We start from the raw sequence: 26,065 nt of genomic DNA on the forward strand, positions 1-26,065 counted from the left end.
ATTAGCATTCCCTGTACTGTCTGTGGCAGCTTCCCTGAAGCTATGCTAAGTAGGGTTTTGCCCTTTTGTGTAGAAACATAAGCAGGGTTGTGCAAATGAGTCTGGCCACCCATCTTAGAGACAGACGCTCCAGCTCCTGTTTCTTGGCTCAGGACCGGGTACGTTCAATGCCCACCTGCAGATCTTATTTACTGATTATTAATGACAGGAACTGTCGGGAACTTTGAAAGGCACAGCATGGGAACTTGATGCTTTCAGCCCCCAAACTATCATCCGCAGAGTGGCAATTTCCTTGGATGGCATCTAATTCTTGGGGGGGGGGGGGTCTTTTTCTCTCCTACTAATCAATGTTTTTGGAATGGGGCTCTGCAAAGTGAGAGGCAGGTTGAGCTCAAGCATATGAGCGCGCAACATTTGTTTGCTCGTTCAGTTTAGTGCTGCAATTAAATTTTGCGGTGTGCCAAGCTTGGGGTCTTGACAGAGGCCCAATATATTGTTAAACTAAACAGGACTTGCTAGAGATTGAATGTGGAATCCTTTCCCTGCCTTCCAGGAACACAACACATGTGTGATTGTGTGCTGCCATTTTGAACTATACCACAATCACCTTGGATTTCTGTATGTGTCTGTGTTTCAGTGAGAGATGCCTAGGCAACCAATTACACATAGTGGCCCTACTTGTCTGGTCCTGTAGTCCCTTCAGGCTTCCAGGGGAAGCTGGTAGCATCTGATGGCAGACACAACAAGGCACGAAGAATATAGGACCTTCAATAGCTCCCAGTGGGGCATCTCAAGTTTTGCTTCAGAATGTGGGAAGTTTTGAGCAGATGATATCACGGATGATCCATCGAACCTATGGTGAACTTAAGGTTCTACACCCCTCTGCAAGGCTCCATTCTGTACTGAATATATCTCCTCAGACCACCATTTTACCCTCATAGCAAATGCCTGAATACTGTATGAAATTGTTAGAAGCCTCACATTTAATCAGATCCTATTATTACTTATTAACAGATTAGGTGGGTCAGAAACTAATATTTAATCCAATAAAATATACCTATGCATAGTTAATCTTTCAATTAATCAGTGAGAAGCATATCACCGTGTAATGTCCATGTAATACTAATGAAAATAAAATAACTAATCTTACCACCACTAGCCTGATAGCCCACTGGGACTAAGAATGATTCGGATGAGGAGAATGAGGTTTCATAGTCTGTATTTCAAATAACTGATATAATTGAGACATTTTGTTCCCATTAACACTAATATCCCAGATCCATTAATTTTAAGCTTATGTGGTCTATTGAAATCTATGCCTTTATGCACCAATATATCTATTCTCAGGAAATCTTGGCTACATTGTATTTATTTATTTTTAGTATTTTTAAGCTGCTTTTTTGGGCTATGCCCTACTGAACCAACATACAGAAGAAGTTACAAAAAGCAGCTTTGCAGGCGGGGAAAGGCAGGGCAGTATAGAGAGAAATTAAATAAATATATAGATTGGTTGGCCTATGGATTTTGGAGTTTTTCTCATGGTCTACATGACTAACTTGTTGTTGTTGTTGTTTTAATATACAGAAGGAGAAATTAAATTGTAGGCCTTTTGTTGTTTGTTAGCACTGAGACAGTATAGTAAGGTTTGTACATACTTACATACATAGAAGTTCTGTATGTTCTTCATTGACGTAGGATTGGATTTCCTACATATAGGCAATGATCAAGGATGATGGGAGTTGGAGTCCAGCAACATCCAGAAAGCCAGAGGTACTCCACCCCTGTCCTGCATGAACAACTTCCCTGCTCACTTCAGTGCAGACAGCGAGTGCATCAATACACCTCTTTGTATATGGGGTGATTTCGTGTACACATAGCAAATTCTGTACCCACAAAGGGCCACTGGACAAGGCAAGTGAGTGTTGTATACCAGCAAAAGTGAGTGATTTTAGTTTCCCGTTGGTTATATGCCATGACCGACATTCTTATCCTATCATGAGCATGAATGAGTGAAACCTTTCAGTTTCACTCCAAAATACTTTGGTGGAGTAGAGAATGGTTGCATTCCACTCCACCAAAGCTCTAGAATAGATTGTCGCATGCAGAATGGCATCTGTACTCCCTCTCCAGCATGCTCCTATCTCTCTGGCCTCTGGCAAGCCATCAGAATAAAATCTATTATTAGGTCTTTTGAAAAGCAGTTTCACTCATCTTTAAAACCTATGATTTATTTTCTCCTGTGAGTTTTCTAAGTCCATTCTACAATTTTCCTCAAGCATGTACTCAAAGTGTTAATTGATAATATATTTGTTGTTATTACTGTTGTTGTTGTTGATACCTTACTGCTTATCTGTTTTTAACCTAAACATTCAAGTGTATTAAGCATCATTATCAGGAAGTGTAAGCATTACTTCTGTCTCCCAAGGGTATATCTGCACTACAAAACTACACCATGGCTTCCCCGAGGAGTCTTGGAACTGTAGTTTGGTGAGAGTGCTGAAAACTCTGTTAAGAGATCTCCAGCTCTTCTCATTAGGGATGTCAGAGGAATCCATTTTGGCAGTAGAGCTCAGCAAGTTTTCGCCAGCTTGCTCCCTGGACTCTGGCTCATGCATCCCTGAGCTTGCCCAACTAGTTGTGCGACAAGTTGGGCCAGCTCATGGTTTTCCATTTCTTTAATAAGCACAAATTGTGATTTGTGCAAAATTGTGGGTATAACTATTTATGAAAATTGTGATTTGTGCAAAACTGCAGCTGCAAATAGTGCCATTTGAGCAAAATTGCGGGCGTGAATAGTCTAATTAGACCATTTATGCCTCCAATTTTGCACAAATTGCACTATTTATGGTGATGATTTTGCACAAATTGCAATGTCCATAAATAGCAATACCTGCGATTCTGCACAAATCAGGACTTGAGCATACAAAAAAGAAAGCAGCAAAAGTTCCTGAGTTTCAGGAACTGACTTGCTGCTCGGCTCGCAAATGCACACCGAGTGAGGAGTGCCACAGGGATCTGTCAAGCCAAAAGCAAACAGGATTTCCTGCGACAGCCATCCCTGCTTCTCATAGAGCTACAGTTCCTGGGGTTCCCCAAAGGAAGGGGGTGTAATGAATATAAAAGGAGTGGAGATTCTGGCATAAATATGTTCTAAGAGTTTAGTCAAAGACAAAAAAGGCACCTCTTCCTTATCTACCTCTGACTGATTTGTGGAGCTAAAATGTTATACCATGAAAAAGCAGAAGCTGCTGGCAGGGAGGAAATGCCATCTGGACTGACACAGATTTCTATGTCTGCCTGCAGGTAGTTGCTGTCAGGTGCTAGGTACAGACTCCAATATGATGATAATATCGACAAGTCACCTTGTAGAGATGCGCACATAAATGAAGATCGTTTCAGTTCTAAAACTGGCAAAACCTGAAACAGAGGGAAAAGATTATTTATTTATTTATTTATTTATTTATTTTTAAGAAGGTTGGCTTGGGGAACTTCTGAAGGGGAAAAAAGGTCTACTTGTGGCCAATCTGATATTCACATACTTTAATTAATACTCATCAGGATAGTACAATTAGACAAATTACAATTAGAACTAATTTACAGATTAGAAATTAACAAGCTACCAGGGCTGGTAAGCATTAAGCATATATTGGAGACTGCTTAATGAAGTCACATGTGAAATTGCCAGTCTTTTAACAAAAATATGCAACAGTGTTAATATCAGCTTCCTAACCAGAGGATTGGAAGGTGGCCAATGTAACAGTTGTGTGTGTGTGTGTGTGTGTTTAAGATATCCAGCGGTAATCCAGAAAGATTAGAAAGACTTTTTAATCATACAGAAGAACTAGCCTTGCTGAGGAGAAATCAGCATGGCTTCAGCAAAGAGAAGGCCTGCTTTGCTATTTGGGGTGCTTCCAGACACAGGGCTCCTACCACTCGCAATCAAAAGGCATTGTGCAGCTATTCCATTCCCCCCCCACACACACACACACACACCTTAGCAGCTTTTTTGTGGAAAGAAAAAACATGGAAGAAGCGGCAGAAATACTCCGGAGGTTTACAAGTAGAAGATGTTGTCTGAAAACTCCCTCCCCCTGCCCTAAAATTCTGTCAATGAGACAAGGTGGTTGCACAATTAAAGCTTCATCTGGAAGCACCCTTAGACTGGGTTCGGATGACGTGATAACTCACAATGGCTTATTTAACCCATTGTGGGTTATCACGTCATCTTGTCGGGAATTTTTAAATCCACAGTGGCTTATTTGGTCAAAATAACCCACTCTGATAACCCACAGTCTGCAGTAGGGGTTATTTAACCCACCATAGGTTATCATGTCATCTGTCAGGCACCCTGGGTTATTTCGCTCGCCTACAGAGTCACACAGCAAGAGTGGTTCAGATTGCTGCTATCGCTGTTGTTCATGGGAGTTCTCTGTGTAATGGAAACTCCCTAACAGTTTGTTGGGATGCGGCCAAAAGTGAGCATGTTTTTCCCTATTCCCCCATTTTCCCATATTCCACAGTTGCCTCTGTTCCTCTTTTTAAAAATTTTTCCTTTGGACTTTTGCCTCTGTGCCAGTATCACCATCATCATCATCATCATCACCATCATCATCATCATCATCATCACCATCATCATCACCATCACCATCACCATCACCATCATCATCACCATCATCATCATCATCATCATCATCCCGTCTTTTTCCCAATACTGGGACTCAAGGCGGCTTTACAACATTAAAACTTGTACAATTAAAACCTATGAACAGAAGTATAAATAGAAGTATACAAAAGTTATAAATATAATTAAATCAATAGTATTAAAATTATATAAAATATCAAAATGTTAAAAGACAGCAAGAAATATAGTATCCATCCTTCATATTCTCACAGGTCCAGACTAGCTATCCCCAAAGGCCTGCTGGAACAAAAAAGTTTTTACATGCCTGCAAAAGCCTATCAAAGAGGGTGCCACTCTCGCCTCCCTGGGAAGGGAGTTCCAGAGCCTTGGGGCAGCCAACGAGAAGGCCCTTTCCCACGTTCCCATCAGACGTGCCTGTGATGGTGGCAGGACGGTGAGAAGGGCCTCCCCTGAAGATCTCAGGGCACGAATAGGCTCACAGGGGAGAATACGGTCTTTCAGATAACCTGGACCCAAGCCGTATGTAATGTCTATAGAGAGAAATGCACAATTCCGCTTTAGTGAGAATGCACTATAGCGAATGAGCAAAAGAGCGCTACAGCTCTGTATGAGGTTTAGTCCTGATCCTGCAAACCACCAAGGTTTTATAGCTACCACCTCCTTTTTGGTGCACTTGAGATTTTTGCTCCTCTGGGGTAATTATGCAGGGTTTTGATGGTGGATGGGGTGCCTCCCAACTTGGAGAGGCTGTGCGTAAAGTTTGGTCCTGATCCTGCAAACCTCCAAGGTTTTATAGACACCACCTTTTTGGTGCACACAGGATTTTTGCTCCTTTGTGAGTAATTGCATGGGGTTTTGATGGTGCATCGGGTGCCTCCAGACTAGGGGAGGCACCTGGGATTTTTGCTCCTTTGTGAGTCACCCAGGATTTTCACTCCTTTGTCAGTGAGTGAAAGAGCACCACTGATCAAGCTTTGCAGCAGGACAGGGGGGTGGGGGATGACTCAGATTACACACAGTAGCTTATTAGCTTGCTTGTATGGTGGCACATCATGGATTATTTAAAAAACAACCTACTGTGAGTAGTTTATTAAGCCACCGTGGCTTAAAGTGATATCCGAACATGGCCTTAGAATGCTTTGAGAATGTCAACAAGCATGTGGATAAAGGTGATGCCAGTAGACATTATGTGCTAGGCAGGCCTGGTGCAAGTAGTTCTCTCACTGGCTGTGGTGAGAGAAAAGTCATGCTGCCACTGTATCATGCCCCCACAACTCACCCCTACCCCCTTGCTTTGTCCGCATGCCCCTTACCTTTGCTGCCGCGGCCAAATTGGCTCTATGAACAGCCACATGGTTGGAAGAAGCAGCCACCCGTGGGACTCTTGCAAGACCTTCTGGGGCTCTCACGGGTGTTTGCATGGGTTTCACAAGACCTCTTGGGACTCTCATGGGAGATCGCACAGGTCTTGCGAGAGCTCCGCAGCATCTTCTTCTGGCCGTGTGCAATGAGGGAAACAGCGCCCCACTGGCCGCTCTCATGCCACAGTGGGAGAGCAGCTGGCGGGGCTCTCCAGAACACTTGCTGGAGGCTGCAGTGATGGGCCCTCCTGGCAGGGGCAGGGAAGCAGAGTGAAGCAGTGCAATTCACCACTCCTCCCCCTCCACTGCCTGATGCAGGCGCCTCACCTGGCTTAATGGTGGGCCGGCCCTGATACTTGGATATCCAACAAGCCGTTGACAAAGTCTCTTCATAAATCCTCCTGAGTAAATTTGACAGTCAAGGAATAAGAGGACAGATTGTCTTATTAATCAGTAACTGCTTAAAGAAGATGAAGCAGAAGTTAAGAATAAATGGACTGTTCTCATGTTGCAGTGGGGTCTCTCGAGGATCTGTATTAGACCTGATGCTACTTAACATTTATAAGTGACCAGGAGTCAAAGGTCGGCAGTCATAATGTAGCCCGATTTGTGGATGACAGACAGATATTCAGGATGGTGAAATCCATATCGGACGGAAGAATCCGAGATGTATTTCCCCAAAATGTGTGGGTGAGCAATGAAAGGGCAAATAAGATTTTATGTATGTATCTCTGTATTTGGAATAATGTTATATACTCCACCAACTTCCTGCCAAAAAAGGCATTTAAGGCAGCTTGCAGAAATATTAAATCACCACGTACTTTAAAAAGAGAAGAGATTCAAGGTAATTAAGTGCAGAGGGATGAATATTGGGACAAAACAGCCACACATCACACACATGAAACCTAATATGATGAAGGGTGGCATATAAATGTTTTAAATAAACTAAAATAAAAATATGATGGTGGATCCTGAATTGCCTGTGACTAACCAGGAAAGAAATCTTGGGGTCACAAAAAATGCCAGCTCGGTGTGGAGAGACCGAGCCATATGCCCCAAGCACCATCTTCCAGAGCTGGCCATCCAGGTAGGAATAAAACCACTGAAAGGGAGTACCACCCACTGCCAGCTCAGACAGTTGCCCCAGAAAGATACCATGGTCAATGGTATCAAAAGATGCCAAGAGGTCAAGGAGAATGTATGTTTCCCAACCTAGGTCATCATACAGGGTGACCAAGGCTTTTTCCATGCCAAAACCTGCCCTGAACCCCGACTGAAATGGATCCAGATAACTGGTCTCATTGAAGAGAGTCTTGAGCTAGTCAGCTCAGCAACCATCTACTCAAGGACCTTGCCCAGGAAAGATGAATTATCAGAGAAATTGATTTCCTGAGTTGTAGACAACCATACCATATAGCTCCGTACACGTGCTTGCCCCAAAGGTAACGCACAGATAACATGGTTCAGATTACTATTATTCTTGGTCAATAGATGGCTAAACAAAAAAAAGTCTGGGTATTTTTTTAAAGCGATAGATAGGTAGATAGATAGAACTTCTCCCATAGATTTCTAAACAAAACTAACACTTCAGTCTCAAATATTTGTGCTGTTGACTTTGCCAGAAATTTCGATGTAATGTTCTGCTCTGTAATGCTGTATTGGCTGCCAATGCCTATTTTATTGCCACAGGCAAAGGAAAAAATGATTTAAAAAGATGAATGTCAACCAAGCCTTGCTGGGAGAACACCTGATCCTAAATGTATGTGCAGCTACGATAGCACAAAGTTCCATGTGTATGTACAGTCATGGTCAGGAAAGGCTATGCAAATAACAACAACACATAATCCAAATTCTGAACCAATAAAACTAGAATTCTATGACTTGAATCAAATATACTTATTTGCACATATTTTCAGCCTTACACCATATGAATGATAAATCTGTCTCCGGTGACAATTCACGTCAATAATACTAACCTTCTAACACTTTAAATGCAGTACAAAATAGGTGATATCAATCATTAAAACACAATATCAATTGATATTATTTATCTTTTGCAATGATCTTTGGACTGAGCAATAAATGCATTAAAAAAACCCTGATATTATTTATCAATAACACATAAGCCAGAGCCAAATACGCTACAACTTTCCAGTGCAACCAGGTTCTAATAAATAATGTAAGCAGCAGCAACCAGTTCCTCAAAAAGTGCCAAGTGTGGGAAATCACAATCAGAGTCCTTTCAGCCTGCAGCAGGTGATCTCTTCCATGCCACCACCCTGTCCCTGTCTCTCCCTGTCTCTCTCTCGGGCTGGTGCAGTTCTTCTTATCACTGGCTCTCGTGTTAGCTAATCGTGCCTACCTGGCCCTAAATCAGAGGGAAAGGGCAAAGGTGAAGGGTAGGACATAGCCTCCTAAAGCAAGGGTGGGGAACTGGTGGCCTTCCACAAGTTGTTGAGCTCCAGTTCCCATCAGTACAATAGTCAGGGTGGCCAATGATCAGGGATGATTGGAGTTATAGTCCAGCAACCTCTGAAGAGGCACAGGTTTCCAACCCCTGTGAGAGTAGAGAGGAATTTAGGGATGTCGGAGAAATCTGCAGGGGATTCAAATGAGTTTGGTTTTCTGTGAATCCAACCTGCGGATTCCACAGTGGCCCAGCTTTTTCTGAATTGTACGGATTTTGCGGACTTTCCGGCTCGTTTTTTACTTTTTGGTGGGATTTGCACAAATGCGCAATTGCGCAACTGTGCACTTGCACCAATGCACGTTAGCGCAAATGCACACTGGCAAACAGGACTGAAATTCTCGTACATTCCTAAAACAAATTCAGTTCCATCAACGAGCAGACGACAGAATGAAAGATGCCTGACAATCCGTGAAATAAAGACAAAATGGATTTCATAAAATCTGTACATCCCTAAGTAACAGCAGTGTTGACACTAACATTAAGCAGAAACACAAGGTACAGAAAAGGGGCTGATAGAGATGAGATTCCTAGTGTGGAAGCACCAACCTGTGCAGCAGTACCAGTCCATTATCCTGTGTTCCATTACATGCTTTATGGAGGCCAGTGCAGAATAGAGTGAAACTATTACTTCTTGCATTCTGGACACTATCCTTCTGTTAATGCAGCCTAAGATTGGATTAGTTTTTTTAGCAGCCACGTCAGATGTGATTCTTAACATCTGAACACTGAATGTATCTAAGACCTTGCCGAATGTTGCCCCCCAACCCTGCAAACCTTTACTGAAATCTGAAATGATGCCCCTGATCCCAAACCATGACACTATCCACAATGCCAATGGTTGTTACTTCTAAGACTGCAAACTTTAATTTGTTTTATTAATAGATCAGAGATAAGGATCCTCTGGGCCGCAGGCTGGATCCAGCCAACAAGAGATCCTATCTGGTCCACCAGCTTCTCCCCAAGCTCTGCCCCTTCCCTAGGCACCCCCTCCCCCTCCCCCCAATCAGAGTTAACCCTCCCCTCCCCAACACTGTAACACCACCCCCTCGAAAAACCACCCTCACTTTGCAATCAGGCTTTTTAAAAGCCTGCATTGGTGCCAGTGGTGTGTATGCGCATGTATGAGCATGTGTTTGTGTACAAGCGTGTGTGCATGTGTCTGGATATCAGAGGGCCACATGCCAGCAGTAAGGTGGCCCCACCCAAGCCTGCAGCTAGGGGGGCCAGGGGGGCCCTGCCCCATAAATTTTCTCAGCCCCCTAATGTTTTTGTTTTTTTACAAACAAATAATTTAAAAAACAGTTTACAGTTTTGTCTTTTAAAGGCCTGCAAACCAGATGAACTGCCCCCCCCCCTTTTGGCACCACACAGAACATTTAGGCTGGATGTGGGCCTGGCCCCACCCACTGCTGCCATATGGTTCCTGAAGTGCTTGCCCAGACCCAATTTGGCTCTTAGATCGAAAAAGGTTCCCGAACCCTGTAATAGATGAATCAACTAAAGCTTTCCTTGATTGGTGGGCGAACAATTTTATTGGTAGGTTGGTAAGTTAACACTTGATTCTTTTTTGAGGCTATTTGCTGAGGCTATTTGCTCATTCCACTGCTGTGTAGGGATGGGGGAGAATTCTGCCACAGACCCCAATGAGGCCGGATTCCAAGAATTTGGCCCCATTGGGGCCCGAGGCGGAACGGAGCACCCACCTCCGCCTCCCTGCGGATTACGTCTGGGTCGGCTCCCTCCATGCGTTGATCCTGTGGAGCCGGCCGCCTGCTCTACACTGCTGGCAATATGGCTGGCAGCCATTGCCGTGCTGTATCGCTGTGCCCAGTCTCTGGATGCAAATGGCGTAGTGGGCACCATTTGCGGCTGTAAAGCTGTTAGATTAGCCTAAATGCAGCCATTTACGGCTGCATTTAGGTTAATCTACCAGCTTTATGGCCGCAAATGGCATCCACTATGCCATTTGCTTCTCTGTTTTTTCACGCGATAGGCTACGCCTGTTTTTTCATCCCTGTTTTTTCATTTGATAGGCTTGTCAAAGAGCCATAAGGAGGAAAAGCAGAGGCCTTGAAGTGCCCATCACCACCTGGACATCAGGCTAAGCAAACACACAGGTCACCTAGTCAGTCTTCTCCACTATATGGTATGTCTGTTTAAAACATAGTTGTTAAATTATATAGTTTATTTCTAAATTATCACCTATACATATACATTTGCATATGCAAACTGATGTTGTCTTTTGTCCTCTTTTTTGGTGATGTGCAAGTGGCCACCCTACATACACCTCATTTATACACGCCATTCACATTCATTCACACACACACAGAGACACACAGACGCCATTCATACATATGCCGCTCTGTGCACAATAAGCTGATGTCATGGCTTTGTTATATGCAATTGTGTGTAATGTGCAGTTCGGCCTTAAGGCATGAACATGAAGGGCATGTCCATACTATGCTGATTTCATGAAACTGATGGACACATACAGCAGAGCCAGATACCTACACACCACGTGGACAGTTGTCATTTGGTGGTTTCCTGGTTTTTGTGTAGCCTTTTCCCCATTCTAAAAGGTTGAAATGCCTCTCCTAAGGCTTAGCTACTTGCAGTAAAAGTTTTAAGCTAAAATAGGCTGGTATTTTGGCCCCACCCCTTTGCCTTTGGCCCTGCCCACCACTGGTATGCAGCCCCTAAGTGATTTTCTGAAATTGAATTTGGCCCTCAGGATGAAAGAGGTTCAACACCCCTGGGCTAGACCTTGGCAACAGAAGAATCTGGCGGGAGAAATCTGGCCTCATAAGGGATTCCCTTGATTACAGGCAGAACTGTGCACAAATGGCCTCTCAAAATTCTCTAGCCTATTTGTGGGCAGAAAAAATGGGACAATTTCACCGAATTTCTTCTTGGGGAGGAGAAAGAAATTCTCCAACAGTTTCTGGGCTCACTATTGGCAGGGGTTTGTAGCACAGGTTCTTTATTTTTTTCCTCCGGGTTTTTGGCTTACTGCACTGTCTGCTTCTGTAGGTGGCAACAGCATCAGCTGTGCTGAGGTGTCTGCTTTTCTGAGGCAAAAGATTGGATTTCTTTTGGTGATGTTTTTCAGCTTACTCAGTCACTGTGAGGTGGCTAAGGGTGCCGTATGTGTGTTCTCTCCCTATTATACATCTTTCCATTGCTCTGCAGCCTCCCAGACCACCTGCACTTCCTGAACTGAAAAAGCCCCATGGGGGGAATTGCTCATGATGTCTTCCTCAGGATGGCTTTAACTGAAGTGTGGGAAGCCAGGGTGGCTACAGGCTGCCACAGAGATTATTGTACAGTGACAGACTGGACACTCACACATATTCCTCAGCCACCTCCTGAGTAAACGAAGGGCTCAATCTTATGGGGATAATGCAGAGCAGGAGAAACACAGAGGGGATCATTCCCTCCGTGCTTCTCCTGCCCTGCATTTGCGGCTAGACAGACGATTTCGGCTGTCTAGCCACGGGAAGGCAGAGCAGGGGAGGAGGCTGCCGGATGACAGATAAAATGTGTTCTACTGGCATTTTTGCCTTTCCCACTCTGAAATGCCTCCTGGAATGCCCCATTTTGGCCACTCCACACTCCTCTTCCAAGGGTGGAGCATGGGGCTGTTGGTGGGGGGAAAGTCGGTTTCCGGGAACCGTTCTCGGAATGCAGGCTCCAAGGTCGGTTCCCGGAAAACCACATATCCTATGGCCGTCTAGCTGCTCCCCTTAGGCCATAGGATTGCTCCCTTAGTAAATTAAGCTCCATGGCCACCTCATAGGTAAGGTAAGCACAAGAACCCAAGCCCAACCCATGAGAATTTCTCCAAAATTTCTTCTCTTTTGAATTTCTTTTTGAAAGCAATTTCTTTTCTATCAAATTGAATGAGAATGGTAGAAAAAAATGTGGGAGAAATTTTCGGCACAGCACTAATTACAAACCCTACTCTTATTTTTTTTCATGCGAGTCAATGGAGTGGATATCTGCTAGCACCTACCCTTCTGCACCCTCTTCGTTTCCCTGTGAAAGAAGCAGTTGTTTTTCTGTCACTTTTGTGGGGATGTTGAGAATTTGGGGGAAATCTCTCAGTGTGCAGGACCTCAGTGCTTACCTTACTGTAGGGAGATGGCTGAGGGGTGTGTATGGGTGCTCTTCCAATTACAGTTTTTGCCCTGTTCTGTGCTTTGCAGCTTCCCTGGCTGCTTGTGCTTCCTGGAAAGCCCTCTAGAAGACTCATCCATGACTTCCTCCCTTGGGGCTTTCCAGTGCTGCTGCCCCAGCTGAAGGCCTGAAAGCTGAGTGAGGCATTTTTAGTTCTGTTTTGTTGTTGTCAAAAATCCTTTTAGCAACAAGAAGAACAATGATTTTTGGATGTGATTTCTCCCCTGCCCCACCCCCAATGGTCAGAAACAGAGTGAAAAATTTGACACAGTGCTGCTACTTGCTCTGCTGCAAATGTGAAGAAAAAAAGAGTTCCGTCCTGTATGCTCAAGAGCGATTGGAGTCATCCTGCCTGTGGCCACTGTGCGTGTTCCAAGGCCTGAGAAGAAAACCTGGCTGAGGACTTGGATGGGAGACCGCCTGGGAATCGGGCTTCCTGCACTGAGCAGGGGGTTGGACTCGATGGTCTTGTAGGCCCCTTCCAACCCCATGAGTCTCTGTCTATGACTCCTGAGCCACCCAGACCACAAGGCTGCATTTTATGGCTTAGGCACTGTATGAGCAGCCTGTGGAAGAGAAGGGAGATGAAGTTGTCATAGCCACTGACAGTAGCAACAGTACCACTGCTTGTGTTTTGCTCCCCCCAGTGTTTGGCTTGCAGAATTAATACAATCCACCCATGTGTTTGTTTGTTTTGCTTTTCCCAGCTAAACATGTACCAGCTGCAGCCTTTTAAAAGATGTCTTGTCCTTTTGTTTAGCGCAAGGCCTGCTTATTGGGGCAGGAAGAGGAAGAGACACACAGAAATGGCATCCTGCTACAGTTGACAAGATTTTTTATTTTCATGATTACTTCTCTGTGTTGTCTCCCCCCCACCCACCGATCCACTGCCTTTCTTTCTTTTTTTTGCCTGCAGGCAAAAGGTTGGCATACATGTCAAGAGAATGTTCTCCAGCTGAGGCCTGCAGTATAGAGAATTGTATATACCCGAGTGCTCCTGGGACCTTCCACAGACTATTATGGTAATATTGGAGACTGCTGTCCTTTCCCTCCCACAGCTGGGCCGCCTCTCTGATTGTAAGTATTGAAGCAATATGTTTTGCAAATTATACGTTGGGAACAACAGGGACCCAGTAAAGTGAGCCGAAAGAGAAACATTGCAAAGCGATTTCATTTAATATTATATTTTTTCCTTTCTCCATCAAGCAAAAATAAAAAAATACATAAGCATAAAAAAAATTAAGGCTTTAATTTTTTTTAATTAAATGAAGATCATATATCGGGGGGAAATGCTATAATCATTAAAAAAAATAAAGCCTTAACATTGACTTTATTGGGTCAGAGTTTTAAGAAAATACTGTTATAGGCAGATTTCGTGGTATCCCGATGCGAGGAAATCAGGCTCAGATTACACAATAGCTTTTCCAAAATCCTTTTGAGTCCAATGAAGTGGGATTAGCCAAAACAAAAAAACAAAACAAAACCTTGCACCCACCAAAATATAATTTTAATTAGTGCTAATGGGATCTCGTCATGGTCCAGCTGTTTCATACAGGATGCAAATCTGCACCCTTTTATTAGCAAGGCAACCTCAAAAACAATGTCATGTCTGATTTTTCACCATTACTTAGAGACATATATTTAAGTACAATGGTTGGGCAAAGCGATTTAATGCCAACCTGTCATTGTACTGCAAATAAATAAATAAAAATTCAAAACAAAACACAAATAACCCAACTTTTTGCAGGGGCTTTCTCTGATCAATAAATATTTATTGTCCACCCTCCTCAGAAATGTTGGGATAGAATTCATGGGTAGATTTGTCCTGTCCTGATCTCTGAAATGATGCTTTGTGTACATCAGGCAATAAAGAACCCTCCTGTGGATCTTGAATCTGGGATCTATGAGAGAGGTCAAACAAAGACTCTGCCGGTCTCTCTGGACTGGAGCATGAGAGAAGAACTGCAGGGATGCAAGTTACACCCTACAGGAGACACCCAAACACTTAATAGGCTCATCAGGTCATGTGACAGGGCCTGGCCTCCCCTCCCCTCTACAGGATCCCATAAATTTTATCAGTAAGAGCTGGGATTCCCAGCTCAGTGTTATAGGAAGGCAAACCTTAGGGTTGAGTTGGGGAAACACTGCAGAGTCTGGGCTTCGGGGGGGGAAGGGGCGGAGTCTGGGAGAAAAGCTGGTCAGCCAAATGGTGAACCTTTGTGGGCCTGATTTCACCCATGGGCCGGAGGATCCCCATCCCTGCCATAAAAGCTTGCAGAGCTAGTCCTCTTCCTTGGAACAACAAAGAGGCACAGAGCCAAGGTACACAATCAGCAGCAGCATGATGGAGGGCTGGAGCACTTCAGATTATAGCTGGAGGATGTGTGTAATCTTTCCCCCTATTAAAACACACACAGTTCCCTGCACACTCAAAAGTAGCATGCCTGGGAGGAGGTCTGAGCCTGGCTTAGGATGTTCTCCCTGGTTTTTCATATGTAGGTATCTATGTTTGTGTGGGGGGACCATTCAGACATTCAGTCCCTGATCTGCAGTCTGAAGTGGTGAAGTCCATCAAGAGCTAGAGGTATGCAGAGTGGCAAATAGTGGTTATGCAAGGAGTTTCTTTTCCTCCCTCTGCCCCATCTGTTTCCCTTATTTCCTCCGGTCTATATGCATGTGGCAGAGTGAGGTGGTAGAATGCAGAGACGTTAGAATGGACTGAACCACTTCAGACTACAAGTTGGATATCGCATTTTTAAATGTTCCTCTATAGCAAAAACTCCCTGCAAATAGAAAATTTGAGAGCCAGTGTGGTGTAGTGGGAATAGTGTTGGACCGGGAGCTGGGAGATCTGGGTTCTAGGCCCCCTTGGCCGTGGAAGCTCACTGGGTGACTTTGGGCCAATCACAGACTCTCAGCCCAACCCACCTCACAGGGTTCCTGTTGTGAGGCTAAAATGGAGAGGAGGATTATGTACACCACCTTGGGTTCCTTAAGGAGGAAAAAAGGCGGGATATAAATGTAACAAACAAGCTCGTGAGGAAAAGGGTGGGGCTAGTCCCATTCCACTTTGCTGTATCTGAAGGAATGGTGATGTACTGAGGCTCGCTCCATCAGTTTCACTGGGACAAATTTGTTCCTGTCCTCTCAGAACCGTCTCCCTCAGTCGTCATTCCTCAGTGGTCATTATAGCAATTATGCAACATTACTTGATTAGAAATAATGTATTCCTTGAATACATTACTTGAATTTGCTTATTTTCATCTTACCTCTCTATCCTTTTTTCCCCATTTGTTTCACACCTATTAGATTATGTTCCATTATTTTAAATGGCAAACCGCCTTGAACGCACTGACAGATATAAATACAAATTCTCATCCTGATATGCTGGTTTTCTATTTTGTTTTTTACTTATATGAGAGGATATCAGCCATATTTTAACATCTTCAGTCAAGGTTATCCATACCTTCTTGACAGGAATACTAATTAACACTGTCCCATCATGCACTGTTCTTTAATAGGAGTGAGCTAAATTTAGAGTTACCCTAATGTTGCCTTTCATTCATGTACAGAAGACACCTGACCATCGCCCTGAATTAAACATAAGCGCTTGTAGAAAATTTTGCAACTCAATTACTTTTATATCCCTTAGCCCAATTGAGACATCTTGCATGAACCACTGTTGTACATTTATTTTTAATAGCTTTATTCCTTCACTCTGTGTTCTTTTAAAACATTTCACCATGTATAACATTGGTTGCATGCTGATATATTTATCAAGGATGTTATTTAGCAGGGGTCATACTGTAGAACTTGTTTGTCGCCTATAAGGTTTTTTGTTGTCATCATTTTGTTAAAACACAATTTGTAGCATAGCCTTTAACGGCACATTTGTGAATCCCATCCAAAGGGTAGCTACGTTCTCAATTATCTTTTAGGAGCAGAACTATATGGCTCATCTGCACTAGAAATGTATTTTTATACTCTGTTAACTGTCATGGTTTCCTCCAAAGGCATATAGGAAGCTGTCTTAATACCAGGTAAAAAATATTGGTCCATTTGGTGCAGTATTTTCAACTCCAGCCTTTCTCCAACCTGATGCCCTCCAGATGTTCTGGACTTCAACTCCCAGCTCCAATCCTCAAATAGAGGACTCTGTAAAGGAGGACCCATGGCAATACATGAAGCATGGCCTTACAACCACCCTCAAGCCTTGAAAAATGATGTGGGGATGCTGGGAAGGGGCTAGCTATGTCCCCGCTACCAATGTGCCTGGTGGCCGTGCCCCCAGGTAGCTGCTTGTTTGGGGCACATGAAAAGGGCCCCTACATGCAGAGCAATGTATATGTGTAGAATTCCTCCATGATGGGCGGTTTGCGATTGACCTGGGATCCCACTCAATAGAGGTGGGGTCATTGTGGGTATCGGTACACCCATAGAGCTCCTTCTCACACATGCTGAAGGGTTGGAGAGCATAAGTTGTGTGGGGGGGATAGCCCTCTTTCCACCTGAGCCCAATATGTCAGGAGTGTTTTCTTGAATACACCTATGATATGACATCATTGTGGTCTGGGTTTCCTTGCCCTCACTCGACTTTATCGGCTCCAATGTAACCAGGGGAGAGAAGAGGTGAAGGAGGAGGGAGAAGAGGAAGAAATTCAAAGCTGCTGTTTTCACAGGCAGCCAAGTATCTCCAAGAATGTGTAGTTCTGCTTCCCATAATTTTTAAGCCTGAAGACAGAGCCTGTGGGTTTATTTTGATTTATGTACAGCACCTAATTATAGAGGGTGCTCTAGAATTTAGTGGTAATAATAGAGTGGCACCATCCATTCTAGCACCTCAAGACTCTACCACATTATTCTCCCCTCATTCTGCTGCATGCTTAGATCCAGCCACAGCCTAAAGGGAACAAGGTCGCATACAGAGGCAGGGAGTTGGCGGAATGAGGAAGAACATTTCCCAGGCTCTTATTTTATAATGTTCTGTATCCTGTACCTTTTAGGCCCAATTACTAGCTCAGGAATACTTATTTTCTTTTCCTTACCTGAAGCATGCCCTCCCTCCCCACCCCCTCACTTGCCTATCCTTCAGGGCAAATTATCAGAACCATGCTTGCTGTTGGCAGAGAAAGGATTTACAACAGTTCTGCTGCCAGCTATCAGAAATGACGTACAATCTGGAGTACACATCCAGATCCCAGCCTTTCTAGCCCAAATAGGCTTCCGCCGTATTCAAGGGAGTTTTTATGGCTTTGGAACTTACAAATATAATGGCAAGAAATATAAGGATGAGAATGGCTAAAGACAAAGCCAAGGGAGAATTCACTAATTAGCAGGGGGAAGGAAAGCATTCTGCTTTTTAGATAAAGTCTCAGACACAATACTGATAACAGACCTCAGAAAGATAGTGGCAATTGCATAAATTGATTTGATTCGATTTAAAAAAAAATCTACAGCAACAAGTAATGTGAATGTGTTGTCATGCATTCATATTCTACTGTGTGACATGGGTGAGAAAACTGGATTTTTGCCTACAGAGATTAAAAGCAATGGTCAAGGATTTGCTTTAGTTTGACAGGTATATACCACTGAGGTTTTAAGCTGTGATCCTATACCTACTTCTGAGTATACATGTGTAGAGTTGCACCATTAAATCCAAAGGGTAGAAGCCAGTGAAGTTATTCAATCAGCAGAACCAGGAGGAAGACTCCAGATTTTCCAGAACAGATTTTGGGGGGTGCATGGGGGAGTGGGAAAGCCCCCGTTTGTGAGTGGACTTCTGCTTGCCCAATGTTGGATTCCACCCAAATAAAATTTGATTATAGTAATCCTGATTTGCATAGTGATTTTAAGTGGTCAAAGTGTTTCACAGGCATGATGTCATTGTAGTAATCCTTATAGCAGCACTGTAATGTAAGTCAGCATTTTGATCTCCCCTATTGGAGATGGAAAGACTGAGGCTGAGAGATAGTGGCTTGCCTAAGGCCACCAAGAGACAATCTATACTAGCATTTAATCCTGGTACTGTAATATCTGACTCACTTGTGTGTCACACGACACAGTCCAAAACTTCTTGTCCTGATGATATTTCCCCCCAATATTGTTTTCCCAAACTCTTAAATGACATTTCCCTAGTAATTGTAGATTCCGTTTGCTACGAAGTCATGTGTGTACCATCTAATGGTGTCATAATTTTTACCAGTGGGGGTGGCTTTAAAGCAGTACAACCTGTTTTGCAACATTTTCATCCCTCCCTGTCTTCCTCTTTTCCCTCTTTCCCTTCCATGCTCTTTCCTCACACAGGTTTTCATGAGATTCACGGGCAGAAAATCAGGATGGTGAGAGGTTTTAAGGCTATTTTTCACTGTGCATCTATACAGTTGCACAGCTGTGAATAAGCGCACAATTTATTTTTAAGCCTGCATTCCTGCACAGCAGTGAAGGTGCACATGCAGTTACCAGCATTTAAAAAACAACAACCTTGAAACAGCAGGCTGACTTCCCACTTCTCCTGAAATTGAAACACTATACTGTGGCTTGTGCTCACACTAAACACACAATAAAGCACATGTGTTTTCGAACTCCTCCTTCTCCCACAATTACAACACTACGCATTGGTGTGTGGCCCTTGCCTTGATCACATTATAAACACAGCAGAACCTTGTGCCGTATTCATTAACAAAGGCCACCAGAGTTGCAATTGCATTGGGGTGGGGTGGAGTAGGTTAATGGCACAACAGTGCCTCACAAATGAAAGGGGCTCCAGACTGTAGATCCTCCCCTAGTGAGTTCATGTAAGAAGTTACTTTGAGGGACTTCCTGATCTGTAGCTCAGTCTCTTGACCACTATGCTACACCAGCTCCCACAATCGCTGAATTTACTTCCGAACGCTGGGGTCAGACATCTGAAGACATTCAAATTGGGCTGTACCAAGTGATGAGCTGACTGAATGTTTGCAAACCCTCCACCTCCATATCATTTAAGCCACTGACTATGCAGACATCATGGTTTCAAGATCAAGTCAGCCTTTCCCCACAACCTGCTTTTTGTAATACCTTGCTTGATGAAGAAATCTGGAGATCACAAAAGTTTGCACATTTTTGTGACCTTTGAGTTGTCCTAATAAAGGTATTATGTTAGTATGGATTTTGGAATTTTTCTTATGGCCAAAATGGCTACCTTTGCTTTTCATGTACTAGCAGCAGTAGTAGTTGTTGTTGTTTATACCCCTCTTTGAATGAAAATCAAGGCAGCTTATACAGAATAAAAGTGTGTACAACTTGATCAAACTATGGGTGATAAGCACATGCTGCTCCATGTTGGATTGGAGCCATAGAACTTCACAAGAAAATGCCACTAACAGTGAAAAAATTAAAAACAAAACCTGTACTTTGAAAAGTTAACCATCCCACCTCCACCCCCCCACTTGCGACATCTGTGTAAACAAGAACATTTTTATTTGTTTATGGAAGATGAAAATGCATTGAGCGGGGGGGGGGGGGTTTCCAGAAGGCTGGAGCCAACACAAAGAAGCCTATGCCCCCAGCAGGTATTATTTGGTACATACTGTATGTGGGGGCTAGGGGAGGAAGAGTAAGAATCTGACCAGACTTATCAACTGACACATTTTAAGAAAAAAATCTACCCAATTTACACATGGTGGCATATCATACAAGTTGTATGGGACTTTGATTATATTGTGCTAATATTAAATCCTACAAAATAAAAGACTGTATTTTTTTAACAGAATGCTCAGCTTTAAAATATTGAGTTAGGCTTGTTGCGGTGGTTGGCTGTTGTGACGTCAAAATTATTGATTGTCTTTGGTGTTAAAAATACTTCCAGCCAATGTCACTCGTGTAGGTCATAGTGGGGAAAACAAAAGCAATGAAATGTATCCATTTAATATTTGATGTTGTGATAATCACTTCTTTAGAATTAGTTAAAAGAGCCTGTTGAAACACAGAGAGGAAATTTTACAGATGCTTTGTAAGCTTTGATGTGATCTGAAACTATTAGCTAAGTGAAATTTAAAAATGTTAATGAAAATAATGTGAATGATACAAGAGAAGACTGCAAAAGTTGAATGGAAGACTCGGAGTCTTTTTCACATGATTGTGCATTCAGGGACACTGGTTTCCAGCGTATTGTGTGACTGCAAACTCAGGGTCAAGGTTAACTAATATATCCTATTAGGCATATCTGAGATATTAAACATTTCACTGATTCTGTTTGCCAGTTAGAATAACTTTTTGCTGTGTAGCACTAAGTAGATTGAGACTACTTAGTGGTTACTAAGACCTAAAGCAGACAATACTTTAGCAGCTATGAGCATCTCCACAACAGCCTAAAATCCCACATTTAAAAGGGGGCTTTCTGCTTCTGTTGTAAATGCAGGATCACAACAGACTCCCTTTACACATGCTTCCTTTCCCCCTTCCCCTTTCCCCCCTTCTCCGAGTCTTCCATATATTTCATTGATCTATCTCCTGTTCTTGCAGCTTTTCCTTTTTTGTGGAGGGAACTCAAGGGGAACACAAGCAGGGTAATTTGATAGCTCATGATCTCTGATCTATTTAAAAATGGAATAAAGGTTATTTAGTGCAGGAGAGGCCCTGGAGGTTCACAACATCATCTAAAGGACCCGCAAACTTCTGTGAGTGGGCAATCTCAATAGCAGGATAAAAGGTCCATGTGAAGAAGCCCTACATCTTTTTGGTTTTTTTTACTCTAGTGGAACCACAGGGCCCCCAGTTCAGATTGGGACCCTAGCATGGGTAGTAGGACGGCTTCCATCCTTTCCCCCTGCTCAATCCTGATCTGAATTGGGGCGGGGGGTTCCACACCTGCAATTTATATTGCCAAATAGTGATCTAATAAACCAAATGGATCACTGTTTGGCATTATAAATTGCAGATGCTGGAACCTCGATCTGGACTGGGACCACAGTGTGTGGGGGTGGGGTAAAGCCCCCTCTGCATGCTAGGGTCCTGATCCAGATCAGCCATCTGCATTCACAGTACAGTAATCAGATTCTACCCTTAAAGGCAGCCTAAAAATAATTTTAAATAAATATATAAACAAAATAATAGAAAAGAACAAAGTAAAGTTGAAGTAATGTGTGCTTTGGCCCCAAGACCTCTCCACATGCAAGGGAACCACTTCCGCATGCTTCTAATTCATGCAGAAGGAGAGATGGGACAGCGAGGCCCCCTTCATCGGCCTGGCTGAGAGACCAGCTGTCACTTGGCTCCTCCCCTTCCTGAACTCAATTCTAGCTTGTCACTATTAGAATAAGTACGTGACAGCAAGGTAATTTGAAACCCTGGACTTAATGGTCTTATGGGGTGGGAGCTTACGGTGGTGGCCCCTCTCACTTCAGTTGTGAGGTACACTATCAATATTTCTCTTTTCCATCCCCCCACTACCTTTCCATGCTTTACAATTGCTTCTACATTCCTGATATGTCAGAGCAACAAGCAAACAAGAAACATTTTGCCAATGGGTTGATTGGAGGATCATTTTCTCAGCCATCTCCCTGGCAATTTGATATGAGAGTGAAGGAAACTTTAGAAACAAAGATTTGGCTCCCCCCTTGTGTGTATATCTAGGGAAGTGGTTTTGAGCTGGGAACAGAATGTACACTTTACCCTGGGGTGTCACATTTTTATGGAGAGAACATTAAGATTCAATGCCCATGCAATTCACATGAGGCAAATTAATAGGGGACTGTGCAAATAATTATGCAAACATTCTAAATGGACATATTCTCAACACTCTTTGGCTCTTCCTAAAGAGCCATAGATAATATTCACATAATGGAAGTTTGTTATTAATATAAGACATTGCATTTAGCTATTAAGACCAAAATCATGAAGATAATTTACAAAACAGGTTTTACCACAATAAATTATCATAATACAAGATGTGAAAATTTGGATACTTTGTATAAGTGTTATATTTTGTATGCTTTATTCTAAATTTAGTTTTTGTAGAATATGGAATTTTCTTCCTTTCCCTTCCTTCCTCTCACAGAGAAATATATAATAAGCAAGACAAAAGATATGAACAAGAGAATGAAAGTGACGAGGCCACAAGGGAGAGACAAGGAATCAATCACTAAGGGCAAGGAAGCTACACTACCTGAATCCTGGATGCTTTCAAGGACCAGCAAACTGATATCAATAACTATGAGGGCTAGAAACTTGTTAGTTTTTTTTTTTTTTTTAATGAAAGCTCAGATCCCTAGAATTGTCAATAGCGGCCAGGCTCTGTGCCAAATTTGGCATGCACAAATATGAGAAGAACTATCACCTCTGCCTCTCCTGTTATAAGCATCTTAAACAGATTCAGAGGAATGGTTTTCCTGCTCTAGAGCAGAGTAATATGAGTGATGCCTATTTAGGGCCCTATACTTCAAGGACAGGCAGTGGCGGAAGTTTCGTTCACAACCAAGACACGTGCGTGAAAACCATTCCAGCAAGAGCATCCAAGTGAAGAACGTTTCTCCAGATTACATTGTCTTTTATGGTTTTAAATGGCAACACCTAGAAAGTAGCTATTCTGCCTGTTTAGAAGGCACTAATAATACGTAAGCATGTATATAATGCTGGTCAGGGCTCAAAGCACTTTATATACATTCTTGGTAATCTGTACAACAATCCTGTAAGTAGACCTACTGCAGATGTGGAGCTAATATTGCCAATGTTGGGTTGAGAGGAGGGCCAAACTATATGCAACGATGAGTTGCCTGGAGTTTGTCGGCTACTTTTTAATGCCACCCAATAACTGAAGCTCTCTGGGTGGTTCACAAAATAAAACTTATACGTATGATGGGCAGGATCCAATGGGGCGGAGTCCCTTCTGTGACCCACCAGTTCCCTTCCACTAGTAGGAACCACCACTGATGCAAGGGAGATTTAGTGCTTCCTAGAGGAAGCCCCCAAACGAGCAGAAACGCTCACTTCTTGAAGGAAGCAAGTCAACAGAACTCCCTTATGTGAGCCCCACTGACCTGCCTCCTTCCAGAAATGAGTGTTTCTACTAATTTTTGGTTGCCCCCAGAAGTGCTAAATCACTGTTGGGCAAGTGGTGGGGGCCATCTGTGCAACGGAATCGGCAGGGCACAGGTGGGGGTGTAAGTGCCGTAATAAAACATACTGTAAAAACCTAAAAGTTTAAAACAGAATAAAACCGAAGTAAAAACCAGCAATAGTGCAAGTTCTAAAATGCACCAATATCATTTTTAAAAAACTGAATTACTAAAAAGCCCAGGAGAATAAAAAGTTGCTCACCAGATGCCGAAAAGAGCACAATGAAGGTACCAGTTAAGACTCTCTGAGGAGGGAATTCCACAACCTTAAAGGCTCTCTCCTTAGTAGGCACCAACATTACCTCATTTATTTCCCCCCAAAATGCAACCACAGAGGCCGCAAACTAATGTAGAAAATCATTGTGGGAGTAAGAAGGTTCTTAATTTAAATCAAACTTCCCAAAACAGGTGCCCTCCAGATGTGTTACACCACAACTCCCATCAACCCCAGCCAGCATGACCCATGGAATGCCCTCCACAGAGAGGATCACCTGGCACTCACATCATTACAACTGAAGCACCAGCCAATACCTTTCCCAAGCATTTAAGAATCTTTGGAATTTTAAAAAAAACTTTTAAGCAGTTTTGTGGGTTTTGCAGTTTTATCTGTATCAGTAGGGATGTTGGAGAACTCTGCAATGGAACCAAATTAGGGGTGTACAAATCCCACTTACCGTTCTGCTCCGGGGTCCTCTGGGGGGGGAGGCGATCCGTCCTTCCCCCCAGAATCCTCCCTGGCCGGTTCTGCTCCACGGCGAGCCCACAGAGCCGCTGGCCAGGGCCGCCTGCAGCCGGACTTCCGTCTGCTGCTGGGCTGCAGCCGCAAATGGCGTTCAGCGTAGGGGATGCCATTTGCGTCCCTGCCCTTGGCCGTGATGGCTACGTAAATATTTATGTAGCCAATCACGGCCAAGGGCAGGGACGCAAATGGTATCCCCTACGCTGGATGCCATTCACTGCCGCAGCCCGGCAGCAGCTGGCTGTGGAAGGAAGAAGAGAGATCCGGACCGGCCGGCACCAGGTAGGTCCGTTCCGACCAGGCTTCGCAGGGTTGTGGTGGGGGGCAGGCCGTTCTAAGGAATCTGGCCTCACTGGAGTCCGTGGTGGATTTCTGCACCATCCCTAAACCAAATGAGTTTGGATTTTCATGAATCAAACCTGCAGATTTCACAGCAGACTGGCTTTTCCTCTGTCAGGCAGATTCTGCAGACTTGCAAACTCTTTTCTAACTTTCTGAAATTTCACACAAATGTCATCGTAGAAAAATATGCATTTAAAAAAAAAAAAAACAGCCAAAAATGCACATTTCCCCATAGGCTAAAGCATGAAAATGTGTATTTGGGGGGAATTTGTGCATTTCCGCACATGCACATTTGCGCAACTGCACATTTGCAAAAATGTGCATTTGCAAAAATTTTGGGGGAAATCCAATTCTGCCAATAGGCGGACAACAGAACGAAATGTACCTGACAATCCATGAAACATAGACGGAACAGATTTTACACAATCCGTACATTCCTATGTATGAGCTCATTGCTATTTTGGATCGTGGGTTGGCATAGGATCATATTTATTTATTTATTTATTTATTTATTAAATATATTAATCGCCCATCTGACTGGTCACCCAGCCACTCTGGGCGATGTACAACCCACCATAAAACAATTTAAAACAATAAAATTTTACCATATTTTTTTTTTTAAAAAAATACCCTAACCCACCCCAAATGCCTGCCTGAACAACCACATTTTTAATGCATGACGGAAGCTCATTAAAGAGGGGGCATGACGGAGTTCCCTAGGGAGGGAGTTCCACAGAGTGGGGGCCACCACAGAGAAGGCCCTCTCCCTCGTCCCCACCAGTCTAGCTGTCCTGGCTGATGGGACAGAGAGAAGGCCATCCGAGGCTGATCTTGTTAAGCGGCCTGTCTGGTGTTGCTGGAGGCGCTCCTTAAGATAGGCTGGGCCGGAACCATATAGGGTTTTAAAGGTCAAAACCAACACCTTGAATTTGGCCCGGAAAACAACTGGTAACCAGTGCAACTCCTTCAGCACTGGAGTGATGTGATCTCGCCGGCGGCTGCCTTTAATCAGGCGAGCCGCCGCGTTCTGTACCAGCTGCAGCTTCCGAACCGTCTTCAAGGGTAACCCCACGTAGAGCGCATTACAGTAGTCTAAACGAGAGGAGACCAGGGCATGTACTACCGATGGGAGCAGATGGTCGGGAAGGAAGGGGCGCAGCTATGGATCATAGAGTTGGAAGGGATCTTGGAGATCCCCTAGCCCACCCATCTGCTCAATGCAGGCTGTGCACTGCAGGGTGC

Source organism: Heloderma suspectum, chromosome 3 (assembly GCF_057233095.1).
Source record: "Heloderma suspectum isolate Gila_16-S chromosome 3, 16-S_ref, whole genome shotgun sequence".
In the NCBI taxonomy this organism is placed as follows: Eukaryota; Metazoa; Chordata; class Lepidosauria; order Squamata; family Helodermatidae; genus Heloderma; species Heloderma suspectum.